The 18,572-nt window shown below is 47.7% G+C and overlaps 1 protein-coding gene across 1 annotated transcript in view; it reads left to right on the forward strand.

The window, feature by feature from the left end:
- The first annotated feature begins 741 nt into the window (after window positions 1-741).
- LOC106604082 (endothelin receptor type B) overlaps window positions 742-18,572 on the forward strand; it is a 55,917-nt gene continuing 38,086 nt past the window's right edge. Inside the window, exon 1 of the mRNA XM_014198465.3 lies at window positions 742-974. The gene's annotated coding sequence lies outside the window, so the exon portion shown is untranslated. The remainder of the gene's footprint in view (window positions 975-18,572) is intronic.

Genomic DNA, 18,572 nt, shown 5'->3' on the forward strand with positions numbered 1-18,572 from the left:
AACAAATGGAAAGTGGATCGGTGGCGGCTAGAAAACCGGTGACGTCGACTGCCGAACGCCAGCCGAACAAGGAGAGGCACCAGCTGCGGCGGAAGTCGTGACAGTTGGGCTATAACCTGCGCTCCTCTGTCACGGTCGTCGTAGGAAGGAACGGAACAAAGTGCAGCGTGTGTGTCGTTCCACATTTTATTTTCACTGTGAAACTTTGCAATACATAAACAATAAACTGAACGAACAAAAACAACAAACCGTGACACAGGGTAGAAACATACACTAACTCAGAAACAATCTCCCAAAAACCCAGGTGGAGAAAAAAAAAAAAAACCCTACTTAAGTACGATCTCCAATTAGAGACAACGAGGACCAGCTGCCTCTAATTGGAGATCATCCCAAACAAAACCCCAACATAGAAATACAAAACTAGAACCTGACAACATAGAAATAGAAAACATAGAGAGAAAAAAACCTGTTTCACGTCCTGACCTACTCTACCATAGAAAATAACATCTTCTATGGTCAGGACGTGACATCCTCTCTCCTGATTTTGTTTTAATTAATTTATATGGCATAGCTTAGGCTATTTCACTACCAGGAGAAGATAAAGCTGTTCTCAGTAAAATAAAAGTTGGACTCAGAGATCCGTCGGATCTGTCCTAGCCTCTGATTGGTTGTCCCAGTATAGTTCTCAGTCCGTGAACACGGCTATAAAAGCCTGCGCTGTCTCCCCTCTGCGCCAGAGCGCATCAGCCCGTTGTGAAATAGAGAGAGAGAGAGAGACCATAGAGATGTTGTGAGCCAGAGAGCACGAGGTCAGTTAATTGAAACCGACACAGTTTTGTTGATTTGACTGAAGACTGACAGATTTAACGGACATATTTAACGTTTATTATATTCTATCATTACTGGACTATTTTATTGGAATAATAATAATACTAAAATACTCCACCACAACTCGGTATCATCCCAGCGACAAGGTGAGATTCTAACGGAACTCTGCGTCTTTATAGTGGATCCCATCAACTTCTGGAATCAGAGTTTGATTTGATATGATTAGATGATTTAATTAGAATTAGAAGTGATGATGACGCACGGCTTTCCTGTCGAGCGCTCTGGAATACGGAACACGTCAGGAATCACACGATCAACGCCGTCACTCCTTATTAAAAACACATTTCACTTTTTCGTTGAATTGAATTGAATTGACAAATACCTCAATGCCATTAATGATTAAAGAATGGAACAATTATTTGTTTATCCATCTCTTTTACCGATGAAAACATCTAAAAGTTTGAGAATAACAGAATAGGCTCTGACTTGAGTGAACAATTATTGATGCACTTTGGAAGGTAATTAAATGTTTTTATATGTTGACTGAAGGGGTAAAGAAGAAAATATCAATTTCCGAAAAGTTAGCATGGAGTTGGAAACACGATAGGATATTTGGACACTTACAGTAAAGTATTTACAGTATGCCTATACAGTCGCCTACAGGGCAGAAGGATAGCCTACTACAGTATTGTCTGGATGGCCTGAGTTTGAGTGGCATGTGACTGATGACGGATGGATGGAAAGACATCAGAATGCTGCATGCAGAGAAACATGGAATATAATGACTATTGCAGTATTTACAGTAAGCATAGTTTATATAGTATATTACCACACAAAGCCTGGCGCAACAGATTAATACAGTATAATGTCCATGGTTGCTTTTTACAGCCGATTCAATAATAATAATAATAATAATAATAGTATTTAATTTGTAAAGCACATTTCCTATGCTCAATGGCGTACCATGTATAGGGCTATTCTAAGTTATATTCATTGGCTAATTCTGTGTGCATTTAGGGGGGGATTCAAATAGAATGTAGTTTTTACACTTCCAGGAGAAAGGCACTTTAAGTCTTTTATAACAACGGGTTCGAAGCGTTTCTAATTGCAAATGCATCCATTCATATAAGATAAACAAAATGGAAATGTTTAAACCGTTTTCAAGAACTCTGACAACGTTTTAGTTCATATGGAGCACGAAAAAGCACCATGCTGAAAAATCTGATTAGCATCATTTACCGTCTTTCCCACACGCTAGTTAATTGCCTGTGCGCACAAGAGATTACACACACAGACACATTCAACATTCAATCTTTTTAAATAGTTTGTTAACTGGGATACCTCATGTGGTTAAATTGTGGTCATGTTGAGGGAATCAGGGTTAAGGTAGGATTAGGGTTAGTTAGGGTAGTGGATTAGTTAGGGTTATGCTTATGGGTTTGGGTTAGCAAGGGTATTGGTTACTGGTTAGAGGTAGTTAGGGGTCTGGTTATGGGTTAGTGGTAGTTAGGGGTCTGGTTATGGGTTAGAGGTAGTTATGGTCTTGGTTATGGGTTAGTGGTAGTTAGGGGTCTGGTTATGGGTTAGTGGTAGTTATGGTCTTGGTTATGGGTTAGAGGTAGTTATGGTCTTGGTTATGGGTTAGAGGTAGTTATGGTCTTGGTTATGGGTTAGAGGTAGTTAGGGTCTTGGTTATGGGTTAGAGGTAGTTATGGTCTTGGTTATGGGTTAGAGGTAGTTATGGTCTTGGTTATGGGTTAGTAAAGGTCCTGGTTATGGGTTATAGGTAGTTAGGGTCTTGGTTATGGGTTAGTAAGGGTCTTGGTTATGGGTTAGATGTTAGAGATATAGTTAGGGGTCTGGTTATGGGTAGTTAGGGTCTTGGTTATGGGTTAGAGGTAGTTATTGTCTTGGTTATGGGTTATAGGTAGTTAGGGTCTTGGTTATATGTTAGAGTTATAGTTAGGGGTCTGGTTATGGGTAGTTAGGGTCTTATGTTAGAGATATGTATTGTAGGTGGGTAGTTAGGGTCCTGGGTTAGATATGTACTGTCTATGAGATCAAACCAATTAATCGTCACTTCAAATAACTTTTTTACATTTACATTTTAGTCATTTAGCAGACGCTCTTATCCAGAGCGACTTACAGTAGTGAACACATACATTTCGTTTCATGCATTTATTTTTTTTTTTTTTTTGGTACTGGCCCCCAGTGGGAATCGAACCCACAACCCTGGCGTTGCAAACACCATGCTCTACCAACTGAGCCACAGGGAAGACTTGACGTCAGCCTGCTACAGAAGTTCTCGTTACGGCTGCTTGTTAAGGCTCACTACCGCTGGCTTCATATCTTTACAGATTTTGCATTACTCATCTCATATGTATATACTGTTTTCTATACTATTCTACTGTATCTTAGTCCATTCTGCTCTGACATTGCTTGTCCATATGTATAAAGTCTTAATTCATTCCTACTTAGATGTGTGTGTATTGGGTATATGATGTGTTACTTGTTAGATATTACTGCACTGTCGGAGCTAGAAGCACAAGCATTTCACTACACCCACAATAACATCTGCTAACCACGTGCATGTGACCAATAACATCTGCTGATCACATGTATGTGACCAATAAGATTTGATTTAATTTACATGATGGCAACATTTAACATCATTTAGATTATGTAAAGAGACAGTAGTGGTCTGGGTGGTCTGTAATGTATCAGACAGTAGTGGGCTGGGTAGTCTGTAATGTATCAGACAGTAGTGGGCTGGGTGGTCTGTAATGTATCAGACAGTAGTGGGCTGGGTGGTCTGTAATGTATCAGACAGTAGTGGGCTGGGTGGTCTGTAATGTATCAGACAGTAGTGGGCTGGGTGGTCTGTAATGTGTCAGACAGTAGTGGGCTGGGTGGTCTGTAATGTATCAGACAGTAGTGGGCTGGGTGATCTGTAATGTATCAGACAGTAGTGGGCTGGGTGGTCTGTAATGTATCAGACAGTAGTGGGCTGGGTGGTCTGTAATGTGTTAGACTGTAGTGGTCTGGGTGGTCTGTAATGTGTTTGACAGTAGTGGGCTGGGTGGTCTGTAATGTATCAGACAGTAGTGGGCTGGGTGGTCTGTAATGTATCAGACAGTAGTGGGCTGGGTGGTCTGTAATGTATCAGACAGTAGTGGGCTGGGTGGTCTGTAATGTATCAGACAGTAGTGGGCTGGGTGGTCTGTAATGTATCAGACAGTAGTGGGCTGGGTGGTCTGTAATGTGTTAGACAGTAGTGGGCTGGGTGGTCTGTAATGTGTTTGACAGTATTGGGCTGGGTGGTCTGTAATGTATCAGACAGTAGTGGGCTGGGTGGTCTGTAATGTGTTTGACAGTAGTGGGCTGGGTGGTCTGTAATGTGTTTGACAGTAGTGGGCTGGGTGGTCTGTAATGTATCAGACAGTAGTGGGCTGGTTGGTCTGTAATGTATCAGACAGTAGTGGGCTGGGTGGTCTGTAATGTATCAGACAGTAGTGGGCTGGGTGGTCTGTAATGTATCAGACAGTAGTGGGCTGGGTGGTCTGTAATGTATCAGAAAGTAGTGGGCTGGGTGGTCTGTAATGTGTTAGACAGTAGTGGGCTGGGTGGTCTGTAATGTGTTAGACAGTAGTGGGCTGGGTGGTCTGTAACATCAGACAGTAGTGGGCTGGGTGGTCTGTAATGTATCAGACAGTAGTGGGCTGGGTGGTCTGTAATGTATCAGACAGTAGTGGGCTGGGTGGTCTGTAATGTGTCAGACAGTAGTGGGCTGGGTGGTCTGTAATGTGTTAGATAGTAGTGGGCTGGGTGGTCTGTAATGTATCAGAAAGTAGTGGGCTGGGTGGTCTGTAATGTATCAGACAGTAGTGGGCTGGGTGGTCTGTAATGTGTTAGACAGTAGTGGGCTGGGTGGTCTGTAATGTGTTAGACAGTGGTGGGCTGGGTGGTCTGTAACATCAGACAGTAGTGGGCTGGGTGGTCTGTAATGTATCAGACAGTAGTGGGCTGGGTGGTCTGTAATGTGTCAGACAGTAGTGGTCTGGGTGGTCTGTAATGTGTTAGATAGTAGTGGGCTGGGTGGTCTGTAATGTATCAGACAGTAGTGGGCTGGGTGGTCTGTAATGTGTTAGACAGTAGTGGGCTGGGTGGTCTGTAACATCAGACAGTAGTGGGCTGGGTGGTCTGTAATGTATCAGACAGTAGTGGGCTGGGTGGTCTGTAATGTATCAGACAGTAGTGGGCTGGGTGGTTTGTAATGTGTTAGACAGTAGTGGGCTGGGTGGTCTGTAATGTATCAGACAGTAGTGGGCTGGGTGGTCTGGATGTGTTAGACAGTAGTGGGCTGGGTGGTCTGTAATGTGTCAGACAGTAGTGGGCTGGGTGGTCTGTAATGTGTTTGACAGTAGTGGGCTGGGTGGTCTGTAATGTATCAGACAGTAGTGGGCTGGGTGGTCTGTAATGTGTTTGACAGTAGTGGGCTGGGTGGTCTGTAATGTATCAGACAGAATTGGGCTGGGTGGTCTGTAATGTGTTAGACTGTAGTGGGCTGGGTGGTCTGTAACATCAGACAGTAGTGGGCTGGGTGGTCTGTAATATATCAGACAGTAGTGGGCTGGGTGGTCTGTAATGTATCAGACAGTAGTGGGCTGGGTGGGCTGTAATGTATCAGACAGTAGTGGGCTGGGTGGTCTGTAACATCAGACAGTAGTGGGCTAGGTGGTCTGTAATGTATCAGACAGTAGTGGGCTGGGTGGTCTGTAATGTATCAGACAGTAGTGGGCTGGGTGGTCTGTAACATCAAACAGTAGTGGGCTGGGTGGTCTGTAATGTATCAGACAGTAGTGGGCTGGGTGGTCTGTAATGTGTTAGACAGTAGGAGGCTGGGTGGTCTGTAACATCAGACAGTAGTGGGCTGGGTGGTCTGTAATGTATCAGACAGTAGTGGGCTGGGTGGTCTGTAATGTATCAGACAGTAGTGGGCTGGGTGGTCTGTAATGTGTTAGACAGTAGTGGGCTGGGTGGTCTGTAATGTGTTAGACAGTAGTGGGCTGGGTGGTCTGTAACATCAGACAGTAGTGGGCTGGGTGGTCTGTAATGTATCAGACAGTAGTGGGCTGGGTGGTCTGTAATGTGTCAGACAGTAGTGGTCTGGGTGGTCTGTAATGTGTTAGATAGTAGTGGGCTGGGTGGTCTGTAATGTATCAGACAGTAGTGGGCTGGGTGGTCTGTAATGTGTTAGACAGTAGTGGGCTGGGTGGTCTGTAACATCAGACAGTAGTGGGCTGGGTGGTCTGTAATGTATCAGACAGTAGTGGGCTGGGTGGTCTGTAATGTATCAGACAGTAGAGGGCTGGGTGGTCTGTAATGTATTAGACAGTAGTGGGCTGGGTGGTCTGTAATGTATCAGACAGTAGTGGGCTGGGTGGTCTGTAATGTATCAGAAAGTAGTGGGCTGGGTGGTCTGTAATGTATCAGACAGTAGTGGTCTGGGTGGTCTGTAATGTGTTAGATAGTAGTGGGCTGGGTGGTCTGTAATGTATCAGACAGTAGTGGGCTGGGTGGTCTGTAATGTGTTAGACAGTAGTGGGCTGGGTGGTCTGTAATGTATCAGACTTTAGTGGGCTGGGAGGTCTGTAATGTATCAGACAGTAGTGGGCTGGGTGGTTTGTAATGTGTTAGACAGTAGTGGGCAGGGTGGTCTGTAATGTATCAGACAGTAGTGGGCTGGGTGGTCTGTAATGTGTTAGACAGTAGTGGGCTGGGTGGTCTGTAATGTGTTAGACAGTAGTGGGCTGGGTGGTCTGTAATGTATCAGACAGTAGTGGGCTGGGTGGTCTGTAATGTGTTAGACAGTAGTGGGCTGGGTGGTCTGTAATGTATCAGACAGTAGTGGGCTGGGTGGTCTGTAATGTATCAGACAGTAGTGGGCTGGGTGGTCTGTAATGTATCAGACAGTAGTGGGCTGGGTGGTCTGTAATGTGTTAGACAGTAGTGGGCTGGGTGGTCTGTAATGTATCAGACAGTAGTGGGCTGGGTGGTCTGTAATGTATCAGACAGTAGTGGGCTGGGTGGTCTGTAATGTATCAGACAGTAGTGGGCTGGGTGGTCTGTAATGTGTTAGACAGTAGTGGGCTGGGTGGTCTGTAATGTGTTTGACAGTATTGGGCTGGGTGGTCTGTAATGTATCAGACAGTAGTGGGCTGGGTGGTCTGTAATGTGTTTGACAGTAGTGGGCTGGGTGGTCTGTAATGTGTTTCACAGTAGTGGGCTGGGTGGTCTGTAATGTATCAGACAGTAGTGGGCTGGGTGGTCTGTAATGTATCAGACAGTAGTGGGCTGGGTGGTCTGTAATGTATCAGACAGTAGTGGGCTGGGTGGTCTGTAATGTATCAGACAGTAGTGGGCTGGGTGGTCTGTAATGTATCAGACAGTAGTGGGCTGGGTGGTCTGTAATGTGTTAGACAGTAGTGGGCTGGGTGGTCTGTAACGTGTTAGACAGTAGTGGGCTGGGTGGTCTGTAATGTATCAGACTGTAATGGGCTGGGTGGTCTGTAATGTGTTAGACAGTAGTGGGCTGGGTGGTCTGTAATGTATCAGACAGTAGTGGGCTGGGTGGTCTGTAACATCAGACAGTAGTGGGCTGGGTGGTCTGTAATGTATCAGACAGTAGTGGGCTGGGTGGTCTGTAATGTGTCAGACAGTAGTGGTCTGGGTGGTCTGTAATGTGTTAGATAGTAGTGGGCTGGGTGGTCTGTAATGTATCAGACAGTAGTGGGCTGGGTGGTCTGTAATGTGTTAGACAGTAGTGGGCTGGGTGGTCTGTAACATCAGACAGTAGTGGGCTGGGTGGTCTGTAATGTATCAGACAGTAGTGGGCTGGGTGGTCTGTAATGTATCAGACAGTAGTGGGCTGGGTGGTCTGTAATGTATAGGACAGTAGTGGGCTGGGTGGTCTGTAATGTATCAGACAGTAGTGGGCTGGGTGGTCTGTAATGTATCAGACAGTAGTGGGCTGGGTGGTCTGTAATGTATCAGACAGTAGTGGGCTGGGTGGTCTGTAATGTATCAGACAGTAGTGGGCTGGGTGGTCTGTAATGTGTCAGACAGTAGTGGGCTGGGTGGTCTGTAATGTGTTTGACAGTATTGGGCTGGGTGGTCTGTAATGTATCAGACAGTAGTGGGCTGGGTGGTCTGTAATGTGTTTGACAGTAGTGGGCTGGGTGGTCTGTAATGTGTTTGACAGTAGTGGGCTGGGTGGTCTGTAATGTATCAGACAGTAGTGGGCTTGGTGGTCTGTAATGTATCAGACAGTAGTGGGCTGGGTGGTCTGTAATGTATTAGACAGTAGTGGGCTGGGTGGTCTGTAATGTATCAGACAGTAGTGGGCTGGGTGGTCTGTAATGTATCAGAAAGTAGTGGGCTGGGTGGTCTGTAATGTATCAGACAGTAGTGGTCTGGGTGGTCTGTAATGTGTTAGATAGTAGTGGGCTGGGTGGTCTGTAATGTATCAGACAGTAGTGGGCTGGGTGGTCTGTAATGTGTTAGACAGTAGTGGGCTGGGTGGTCTGTAATGTATCAGACTTTAGTGGGCTGGGAGGTCTGTAATGTATCAGACAGTAGTGGGCTGGGTGGTTTGTAATGTGTTAGACAGTAGTGGGCAGGGTGGTCTGTAATGTATCAGACAGTAGTGGGCTGGGTGGTCTGTAATGTGTTAGACAGTAGTGGGCTGGGTGGTCTGTAATGTGTTAGACAGTAGTGGGCTGGGTGGTCTGTAATGTATCAGACAGTAGTGGGCTGGGTGGTCTGTAATGTGTTAGACAGTAGTGGGCTGGGTGGTCTGTAATGTATCAGACAGTAGTGGGCTGGGTGGTCTGTAATGTATCAGACAGTAGTGGGCTGGGTGGTCTGTAATGTATCAGACAGTAGTGGGCTGGGTGGTCTGTAATGTGTTAGACAGTAGTGGGCTGGGTGGTCTGTAATGTATCAGACAGTAGTGGGCTGGGTGGTCTGTAATGTATCAGACAGTAGTGGGCTGGGTGGTCTGTAATGTATCAGACAGTAGTGGGCTGGGTGGTCTGTAATGTGTTAGACAGTAGTGGGCTGGGTGGTCTGTAATGTGTTTGACAGTATTGGGCTGGGTGGTCTGTAATGTATCAGACAGTAGTGGGCTGGGTGGTCTGTAATGTGTTTGACAGTAGTGGGCTGGGTGGTCTGTAATGTGTTTCACAGTAGTGGGCTGGGTGGTCTGTAATGTATCAGACAGTAGTGGGCTGGGTGGTCTGTAATGTATCAGACAGTAGTGGGCTGGGTGGTCTGTAATGTATCAGACAGTAGTGGGCTGGGTGGTCTGTAATGTATCAGACAGTAGTGGGCTGGGTGGTCTGTAATGTATCAGACAGTAGTGGGCTGGGTGGTCTGTAATGTGTTAGACAGTAGTGGGCTGGGTGGTCTGTAACGTGTTAGACAGTAGTGGGCTGGGTGGTCTGTAATGTATCAGACTGTAGTGGGCTGGGTGGTCTGTAATGTGTTAGACAGTAGTGGGCTGGGTGGTCTGTAATGTATCAGACAGTAGTGGGCTGGGTGGTCTGTAATGTATCAGACAGTAGTGGGCTGGGTGGTCTGTAATGTGTTAGACAGTAGTGGGCTGGGTGGTCTGTAATGTATCAGACAGTAGTGGGCTGGGTGGTCTGTAATGTATCAGACAGTAGTGGGCTGGGTGGTCTGTAATGTATCAGACAGTAGTGGGCTGGATGGTCTGTAATGTATCAGACAGTAGTGGGCTGGGTGGTCTGTAATGTATCAGACAGTAGTGGGCTGGGTGGTCTGTAATGTATCAGACAGTAGTGGGCTGGGTGGTCTGTAATGTATCAGACAGTAGTGGGCTGGGTGGTCTGTAATGTGTTAGACAGTAGTGGGCTGGGTGGTCTGTAATGTGTTAGACAGTAGTGGGCTGGGTGGTCTGTAATGTATCAGACTGTAGTGGGCTGGGTGGTCTGTAATGTGTTAGACAGTAGTGGGCTGGGTGGTCTGTAATGTATCAGACAGTAGTGGGCTGGGTGGTCTGTAATGTGTTTGACAGTAGTGGGCTGGGTGGTCTGTAATGTATCAGACAGTAGTGGGCTGGGTGGTCTGTAATGTATCAGACAGTAGTGGGCTGGGTGGTCTGTAATGTGTTAGACAGTAGTGGGCTGGGTGGTCTGTAATGTATCAGACAGTAGTGGGCTGGGTGGTCTGTAATGTATCAGACAGTAGTGGGCTGGGTGGTCTGTAATGTGTTAGACAGTAGTGGGCTGGGTGGTCTGTAATGTATCAGACAGTAGTGGGCTAGGTGGTCTGTAATGTATCAGACAGTAGTGGGCTGGGTGGTCTGTAATGTATCAGACAGTAGTGGGCTGGGTGGTCTGTAATGTATCAGACAGTAGTGGGCAGGGTGGTCTGTAATGTATCAGACAGTAGTGGGCTGGGTGGTCTGTAATGTGTTAGACAGTAGTGGTCTGGGTGGTCTGTAATGTATCAGACAGTAGTGGGCTGGGTGGTCTGTAATGTATCAGACAGTAGTGGGCTGGGTGGTCTGTAATGTGTTTGACAGTAGTGGGCTGGGTGGTCTGTAATGTATCAGACAGAATTGGGCTGGGTGGTCTGTAATGTGTTAGACTGTAGTGGGCTGGGTGGTCTGTAACATCAGACAGTAGTGGGCTGGGTGGTCTGTAATATATCAGACAGTAGTGGGCTGGGTGGTCTGTAATGTATCAGACAGTAGTGGGCTGGGTGGGCTGTAATGTATCAGACAGTAGTGGGCTGGGTGGTCTGTAACATCAGACAGTAGTGGGCTAGGTGGTCTGTAATGTATCAGACAGTAGTGGGCTGGGTGGTCTGTAATGTATCAGACAGTAGTGGGCTGGGTGGTCTGTAACATCAAACAGTAGTGGGCTGGGTGGTCTGTAATGTATCAGACAGTAGTGGGCTGGGTGGTCTGTAATGTGTTAGACAGTAGGAGGCTGGGTGGTCTGTACCATCAGACAGTAGTGGGCTGGGTGGTCTGTAATGTATCAGACAGTAGTGGGCTGGGTGGTCTGTAATGTATCAGACAGTAGTGGGCTGGGTGGTCTGTAATGTGTTAGACAGTAGTGGGCTGGGTGGTCTGTAATGTGTTAGACAGTAGTGGGCTGGGTGGTCTGTAACATCAGACAGTAGTGGGCTGGGTGGTCTGTAATGTATCAGACAGTAGTGGGCTGGGTGGTCTGTAATGTGTCAGACAGTAGTGGTCTGGGTGGTCTGTAATGTGTTAGATAGTAGTGGGCTGGGTGGTCTGTAATGTATCAGACAGTAGTGGGCTGGGTGGTCTGTAATGTGTTAGACAGTAGTGGGCTGGGTGGTCTGTAACATCAGACAGTAGTGGGCTGGGTGGTCTGTAATGTATCAGACAGTAGTGGGCTGGGTGGTCTGTAATGTATCAGACAGTAGTGGGCTGGGTGGTCTGTAATGTATAGGACAGTAGTGGGCTGGGTGGTCTGTAATGTATCAGACAGTAGTGGGCTGGGTGGTCTGTAATGTATCAGACAGTAGTGGGCTGGGTGGTCTGTAATGTATCAGACAGTAGTGGGCTGGGTGGTCTGTAATGTATCAGACAGTAGTGGGCTGGGTGGTCTGTAATGTGTCAGACAGTAGTGGGCTGGGTGGTCTGTAATGTGTTTGACAGTATTGGGCTGGGTGGTCTGTAATGTATCAGACAGTAGTGGGCTGGGTGGTCTGTAATGTGTTTGACAGTAGTGGGCTGGGTGGTCTGTAATGTGTTTGACAGTAGTGGGCTGGGTGGTCTGTAATGTATCAGACAGTAGTGGGCTGGGTGGTCTGTAATGTATCAGACAGTAGTGGGCTGGGTGGTCTGTAATGTATTAGACAGTAGTGGGCTGGGTGGTCTGTAATGTATCAGACAGTAGTGGGCTGGGTGGTCTGTAATGTATCAGAAAGTAGTGGGCTGGGTGGTCTGTAATGTATCAGACAGTAGTGGTCTGGGTGGTCTGTAATGTGTTAGATAGTAGTGGGCTGGGTGGTCTGTAATGTATCAGACAGTAGTGGGCTGGGTGGTCTGTAATGTGTTAGACAGTAGTGGGCTGGGTGGTCTGTAATGTATCAGACTTTAGTGGGCTGGGAGGTCTGTAATGTATCAGACAGTAGTGGGCTGGGTGGTTTGTAATGTGTTAGACAGTAGTGGGCAGGGTGGTCTGTAATGTATCAGACAGTAGTGGGCTGGGTGGTCTGTAATGTGTTAGACAGTAGTGGGCTGGGTGGTCTGTAATGTGTTAGACAGTAGTGGGCTGGGTGGTCTGTAATGTATCAGACAGTAGTGGGCTGGGTGGTCTGTAATGTGTTAGACAGTAGTGGGCTGGGTGGTCTGTAATGTATCAGACAGTAGTGGGCTGGGTGGTCTGTAATGTATCAGACAGTAGTGGGCTGGGTGGTCTGTAATGTATCAGACAGTAGTGGGCTGGGTGGTCTGTAATGTGTTAGACAGTAGTGGGCTGGGTGGTCTGTAATGTATCAGACAGTAGTGGGCTGGGTGGTCTGTAATGTATCAGACAGTAGTGGGCTGGGTGGTCTGTAATGTATCAGACAGTAGTGGGCTGGGTGGTCTGTAATGTGTTAGACAGTAGTGGGCTGGGTGGTCTGTAATGTGTTTGACAGTATTGGGCTGGGTGGTCTGTAATGTATCAGACAGTAGTGGGCTGGGTGGTCTGTAATGTGTTTGACAGTAGTGGGCTGGGTGGTCTGTAATGTGTTTCACAGTAGTGGGCTGGGTGGTCTGTAATGTATCAGACAGTAGTGGGCTGGGTGGTCTGTAATGTATCAGACAGTAGTGGGCTGGGTGGTCTGTAATGTATCAGACAGTAGTGGGCTGGGTGGTCTGTAATGTATCAGACAGTAGTGGGCTGGGTGGTCTGTAATGTATCAGACAGTAGTGGGCTGGGTGGTCTGTAATGTGTTAGACAGTAGTGGGCTGGGTGGTCTGTAACGTGTTAGACAGTAGTGGGCTGGGTGGTCTGTAATGTATCAGACTGTAGTGGGCTGGGTGGTCTGTAATGTGTTAGACAGTAGTGGGCTGGGTGGTCTGTAATGTATCAGACAGTAGTGGGCTGGGTGGTCTGTAATGTATCAGACAGTAGTGGGCTGGGTGGTCTGTAATGTGTTAGACAGTAGTGGGCTGGGTGGTCTGTAATGTATCAGACAGTAGTGGGCTGGGTGGTCTGTAATGTATCAGACAGTAGTGGGCTGGGTGGTCTGTAATGTATCAGACAGTAGTGGGCTGGATGGTCTGTAATGTATCAGACAGTAGTGGGCTGGGTGGTCTGTAATGTATCAGACAGTAGTGGGCTGGGTGGTCTGTAATGTATCAGACAGTAGTGGGCTGGGTGGTCTGTAATGTATCAGACAGTAGTGGGCTGGGTGGTCTGTAATGTGTTAGACAGTAGTGGGCTGGGTGGGCTGTAATGTGTTAGACAGTAGTGGGCTGGGTGGTCTGTAATGTATCAGACTGTAGTGGGCTGGGTGGTCTGTAATGTGTTAGACAGTAGTGGGCTGGGTGGTCTGTAATGTATCAGACAGTAGTGGGCTGGGTGGTCTGTAATGTGTTTGACAGTAGTGGGCTGGGTGGTCTGTAATGTATCAGACAGTAGTGGGCTGGGTGGTCTGTAATGTATCAGACAGTAGTGGGCTGGGTGGTCTGTAATGTGTTAGACAGTAGTGGGCTGGGTGGTCTGTAATGTATCAGACAGTAGTGGGCTGGGTGGTCTGTAATGTATCAGACAGTAGTGGGCTGGGTGGTCTGTAATGTGTTAGACAGTAGTGGGCTGGGTGGTCTGTAATGTATCAGACAGTAGTGGGCTAGGTGGTCTGTAATGTATCAGACAGTAGTGGGCTGGGTGGTCTGTAATGTATCAGACAGTAGTGGGCTGGGTGGTCTGTAATGTATCAGACAGTAGTGGGCTGGGTGGTCTATAATGTATCAGACAGTAGTGGGCTGGGTGGTCTGTAATGTGTTAGACAGTAGTGGTCTGGGTGGTCTGTAATGTATCAGACAGTAGTGGGCTGGGTGGTCTGTAATGTATCAGACAGTAGTGGGCTGGGTGGTCTGTAATGTGTTAGACAGTAGTGGGCTGGGTGGTCTGTAATGTATCAGACAGTAGTGGGCTGGGTGGTCTGTAATGTGTTAGACAGTAGTGGGCTGGGTGGTTTGTTGGTGTCTATGTGCTTGTGGATTATGCGTATCAGGAATACATTGCCAAGGACTAAGAGTAGGTGGACACAATGGGATGCTCTTGATTAGCTCTGCTCTGTCCCACAGAACCGTTAAATTTGAGTCTGCTGTTAATGCAATGCTCAGATGAAGATGAACAACAGTGTTTCTCCCAAGTGGGTTATGGGTAGAGGAGGGTTGGGTTAGTGTTAGGATTAGGTTATGGGTTAGATGAGGGTTGGGTTAGTGTTAGGATTAGGTTATGGGTAGAGGAGGGTTGGGTTAGTGTTAGGGTTAGGTTATGGGTAGAGGAGGGTTGGGTTAGTGTTAGGATTAGGTTATGGGTTAGATGAGGGTTGGGTTAGTGTTAGGATTAGGTTATGGGTAGAGGAGGGTTGGGTTACTGTTAGGGTTAGGTTATGGGTAGAGGAGGGTTGGGTTAGTGTTAGGATTAGGTTATGGGTTAGATGAGGGTTGGGTTAGAGTTAGGGTTAGGTTATGGGTTAGATGAGGGTTGGGTTAGTGTTAGGGTTAGGTTATGGGTAGAAGAGGGTTGGGTTAGTGTTAGGGTTATGGGTAGAGGAGGGTTGGGTTAGAGTTAGGGTTAGGTTATGGTAGAGAAGGGTTGGGTTAGTGTTAGGGTTAGGGGTAGAGGAGGGTTGGGTTAGTGTTAGGGTTAGGGTTAGGGTTAGCGGAGGGTTGGGTTATTGTTAGGTTATGGGTAGAGAAGGGTTGGGTTAGAGTTAGGGTTAGGTTATGGGTTAGAAGAGGGTTTTGTTAGTGTTAGGGTTAGGTTATGGGTAGAGGAGGGTTGGGGTAGTGTTAGGGTTATGGGTAGAGGAGGGTTGGGTTACTGTTAGGGTTAGGGGTAGCGGAGGGTTGGGTTAGTGTTAGGTTATGGGGTAGAGGAGGGTTGGGTTAGTGTTAGGGTTAGGGGAGGGTTGGGTTAGTGTTAGTGTTACGTTAGGGGGTAGAGGAGGGTTGGGTTAGTGTTAGGGTTAGGTTAGAGGAGGGTTGGGTTAGGGTTAGGGTAGGGTTAGAGGCTTGGGTTAGTGTTAGGGGTAGAGGAGGGTTGGCTTAGTGTTATGTGGTAGAGGAGGTTTGGGTTAGGGTTAGGGGGTTGGGTTAGTGTGTAGAGGAGGGTTGGGTTAGGGTGTAGAGGAGGGTTGGGTTAGTGTTAGGTGGTAGAGGAGGGTTGGGTTAGGGTGTAGAGGAGGGTTGGGTTAGGTTAGGGTGTAGAGGAGGGTTGGGTTAGGTTGTAGAGGAGGGTTGGGTTAGTGTTAGGTGGTAGAGGAGGGTTGGGTTAGGGTGTAGAGGAGGGTTGGGTTAGTTTTAGGTGGTAGAGGAGGGTTGGGTTAGTGTTAGGTGGTAGAGGAGGGTTGGCTTAGTGTGTAGAGGAGGGTTGGGTTAGTGTTAGGTGGTAGAGGAGGGTTGGGTTAGTGTTAGGTGGTAGAGGAGGGTTGGGTTAGTGTGTAGAGGAGGGTTGGGTTAGGGTGTAGAGGAGGGTTGGGTTAGTGTTAGGTGGTAGAGGAGGGTTGGGTTAGGGTGTAGAGGAGGGTTGGGTTAGTGTGTAGAGGAGGGTTGGGTTAGTGTTAGGGGGTAGAGGAAGGTTGGGTTAGTGTTAGGGGGTAGAGGAGGGTTGTGTTAGGGTGTAGAGGAGGGTTGGGTTAGGGTGTAGAGGAGGGTTGGGTTTGTGTTAGGTGGTAGAGGAGGGTTGGGTTAGTGTTAGGTGGTAGAGGAGGGTTGGTTTGGGTTAGTGTTAGGTGGTAGAGGAGGGTTGGGTTAGTGTTAGGGGTAGAGGAGGGTTGGGTTAGGGTGTAGAGGAGGGTTGGGTTAGTGTTAGGGTGTAGAGGAGTGTTGGGTTAGTGTTAGGTGGTAGAGGAGGGTTGGGTTAGTGTTAGGGTGTAGAGGAGGGTTGGGTTAGTGTTAGGTGGTAGAGGTGGGTTGGGTTAGTGTTAGGGGGTAGTGGAGGGTTGGGTTAGTGTTAGGGTGTAGAGGAGGGTTGGGTTAGGGTGTAGAGGAGGGTTGGGTTAGGGTGTAGAGGAGGGTTGGGTTAGGTTAGGGTGTAGAGGAGGGTTGGGTTAGGTTGTAGAGGAGGGTTGGGTTAGGGTGTAGAGGACGGTTGGGTTAGTGTTAGGGGTTAGAGGAGAGTTGGGTTAGGGTGTAGAGCAGGGTTGGGTTAGTGTTAGGGGTAGAGGAGGGTTGGGTTAGGGTGTAGAGGAGGGTTGGGTTAGGGGGTAGAGGAGGGTTGGGTTAGTGTTAGGGGGTAGAGGAGGGTTGGGTTAGGGTGTAGAGGAGGGTTGGGTTAGGGTGTAAAGGAGGGTTGGGTTAGTGTTAGGGGGTAGAGGAGGGTTGGGTTAGTGTTAGGGTGTAGAGGAGGGTTGGGTTAGTGTTAGAGGGTAGAGGAGGGTTGGGTTAGTGTTAGGGTGTAGAGGAGGGTTGGGTTAGGGTGTAGAGGAGGGTTTGGTTAGTGTTAGGTGGTAGAGGAGGGTTGGGTTAGTGTTAGGGGGTAGAGGAGGGTTGGGTTAGTGTTAGGGTGTAGAGGAGGGTTGGGTTAGGGGGTAGAGGAGGGTTGGGTTAGTGTTAGGGTGTAGAGGAGGGTTGGGTTAGTGTTAGAGGGTAGAGGAGGGTTGGGTTAGTGTTAGGGTGTAGAGGAGGGTTGGGTTAGGGTGTAGAGGAGGGTTTGGTTAGTGTTAGGTGGTAGAGGAGGGTTGGGTTAGTGTTAGGGTGTAGAGGAGGGTTGGGTTAGGGTGTAGAGGAGGGTTGGGTTAGTGTTAGGTGGTAGAGGAGGGTTGGGTTAGTGTTAGGGTGTAGAGGAGGGTTGGGTTAGGGTGTAGAGGAGGGTTGGGTTAGTGTTAGGTGGTAGAGGAGGGTTGGGTTAGTGTTAGGGTGTAGAGGAGGGTTGGGTTAGGGGGTAGAGGAGGGTTGGGTTAGGGTGTAGAGGAGGGATAAGAGGTTTAACGGGGTTCTATTGGTGATTCCCCTTGCCACTTTATTCTTAAGCCAATGGGGTTGTTGGTTTTATTTGTGTCTTGCCTTCACCTACTCAACACGGCATCTTATTGGCTGGTTTGTGGTTCTTGCTTCCGAGGGAGGATGTTTCAGTCGGAATCGTCCCAGTGAACAAGCTCCAAACCAGAGGTAGGTTGTTGGTTGCAAAGCACTGTACGTCAAATGGGATTTTTAGACTCCCAAGTGACGATTTAAATGTACAATTTATATCAATTTGTTTGTAAATGTTATTCGAACATCACACATAAGATGCAGCGTTTTTTGGTGAATATTTGTCGTGCATTATGTTGTAGAGAATTCCAGATAATACCAGCTAGCAACTTACTGTGTCTGGTGGTTGTATATTGTGTACAGTGAGTGCAGAGTTGGATGGTGAGCTGTGCATTGCATGACGTGCAATTTTGTGCTGTTTCTATCAGAATAAAGCTCCATGAATGGTGGTACAAGTTGGAGTTGGTGTCGAGGATTGATTGTACACAACGCAAGAAGAGTTCTGTTACAGTGGGTTGGGTTGGGTTAGTGTATAGAGGACAGATAGGAGGGTTGGGTTAGTGTATAGAGGACAGATAGGAGTGTTGGGTTGGGTTAGTGTATAGAGGACAGATAGGAGGGTTGGGTTAGTGTATAGAGGACAGATAGGAGGGTTGGGTTAGTGTATAGAGGACAGATAGGAGGGTTGGGTTGGGTTAGTTTATAGAGGACAGATAGGAGGGTTGGGTTAGTGCGTAGAGGACAGATAGGAGGGTTGGGTTAGTGTATAGAGGACAGATAGGAGGGTTGGGTTAGTTTATAGAGGACAGATAGGAGGGTTGGGTTAGTGTGTAGAGGACAGATAGGAGGGTTGGGTTAGTGTATAGAGGACAGATAGGAGGGTTGGGTTAGTGTATAGAGGACAGATAAGAGGGTTGGATTAGTGCATAGAGTACAGATAGGAGGGTTGGGTTAGTGTATAGAGGACAGATAGGAGGGTTGGGTTAGTGTGTAGAGGACAGATAGGAGGGTTGGGTTAGTGTATAGAGGACAGATAGGAGGGTTGGGTTAGTGTATAGAGGACAGATAGGAGGGTTGGGTTAGTGTATAGAGGACAGATAGGAGGGTTGGGTTAGTGTATAGAGGACAGATAGGAGGGTTGGGTTAGTGTATAGAGGACAGATAGGAGGGTTGGGTTAGTGTATAGAGGACAGATAGGAGGGTTGGGTTGGGTAAGTGTATAGAGGACAGATAAGAGGGTTGGGTTAGTGTATAGAGGACAGATAGGAGGGTTGGGTTAGTGTATAGAGGAGGGTTGGGTTAGTGTTAGGTGGTAGAGGAGGGTTGGGTTAGTGTTAGGGTGTAGAGGAGGGTTGGGTTAGGGTGTAGAGGAGGGTTGGGTTAGTGTTAGGTGGTAGAGGAGGGTTGGGTTAGTGTTAGGGTGTAGAGGAGGGTTGGGTTAGGGTGTAGAGGAGGGTTGGGTTAGTGTTAGGTGGTAGAGGAGGGTTGG

This window comes from Salmo salar, chromosome 05 (genome assembly GCF_965601325.2).
Source record: "Salmo salar chromosome 05, fSalSal1, whole genome shotgun sequence".
In the NCBI taxonomy this organism is placed as follows: domain Eukaryota; kingdom Metazoa; phylum Chordata; class Actinopteri; order Salmoniformes; family Salmonidae; genus Salmo; species Salmo salar.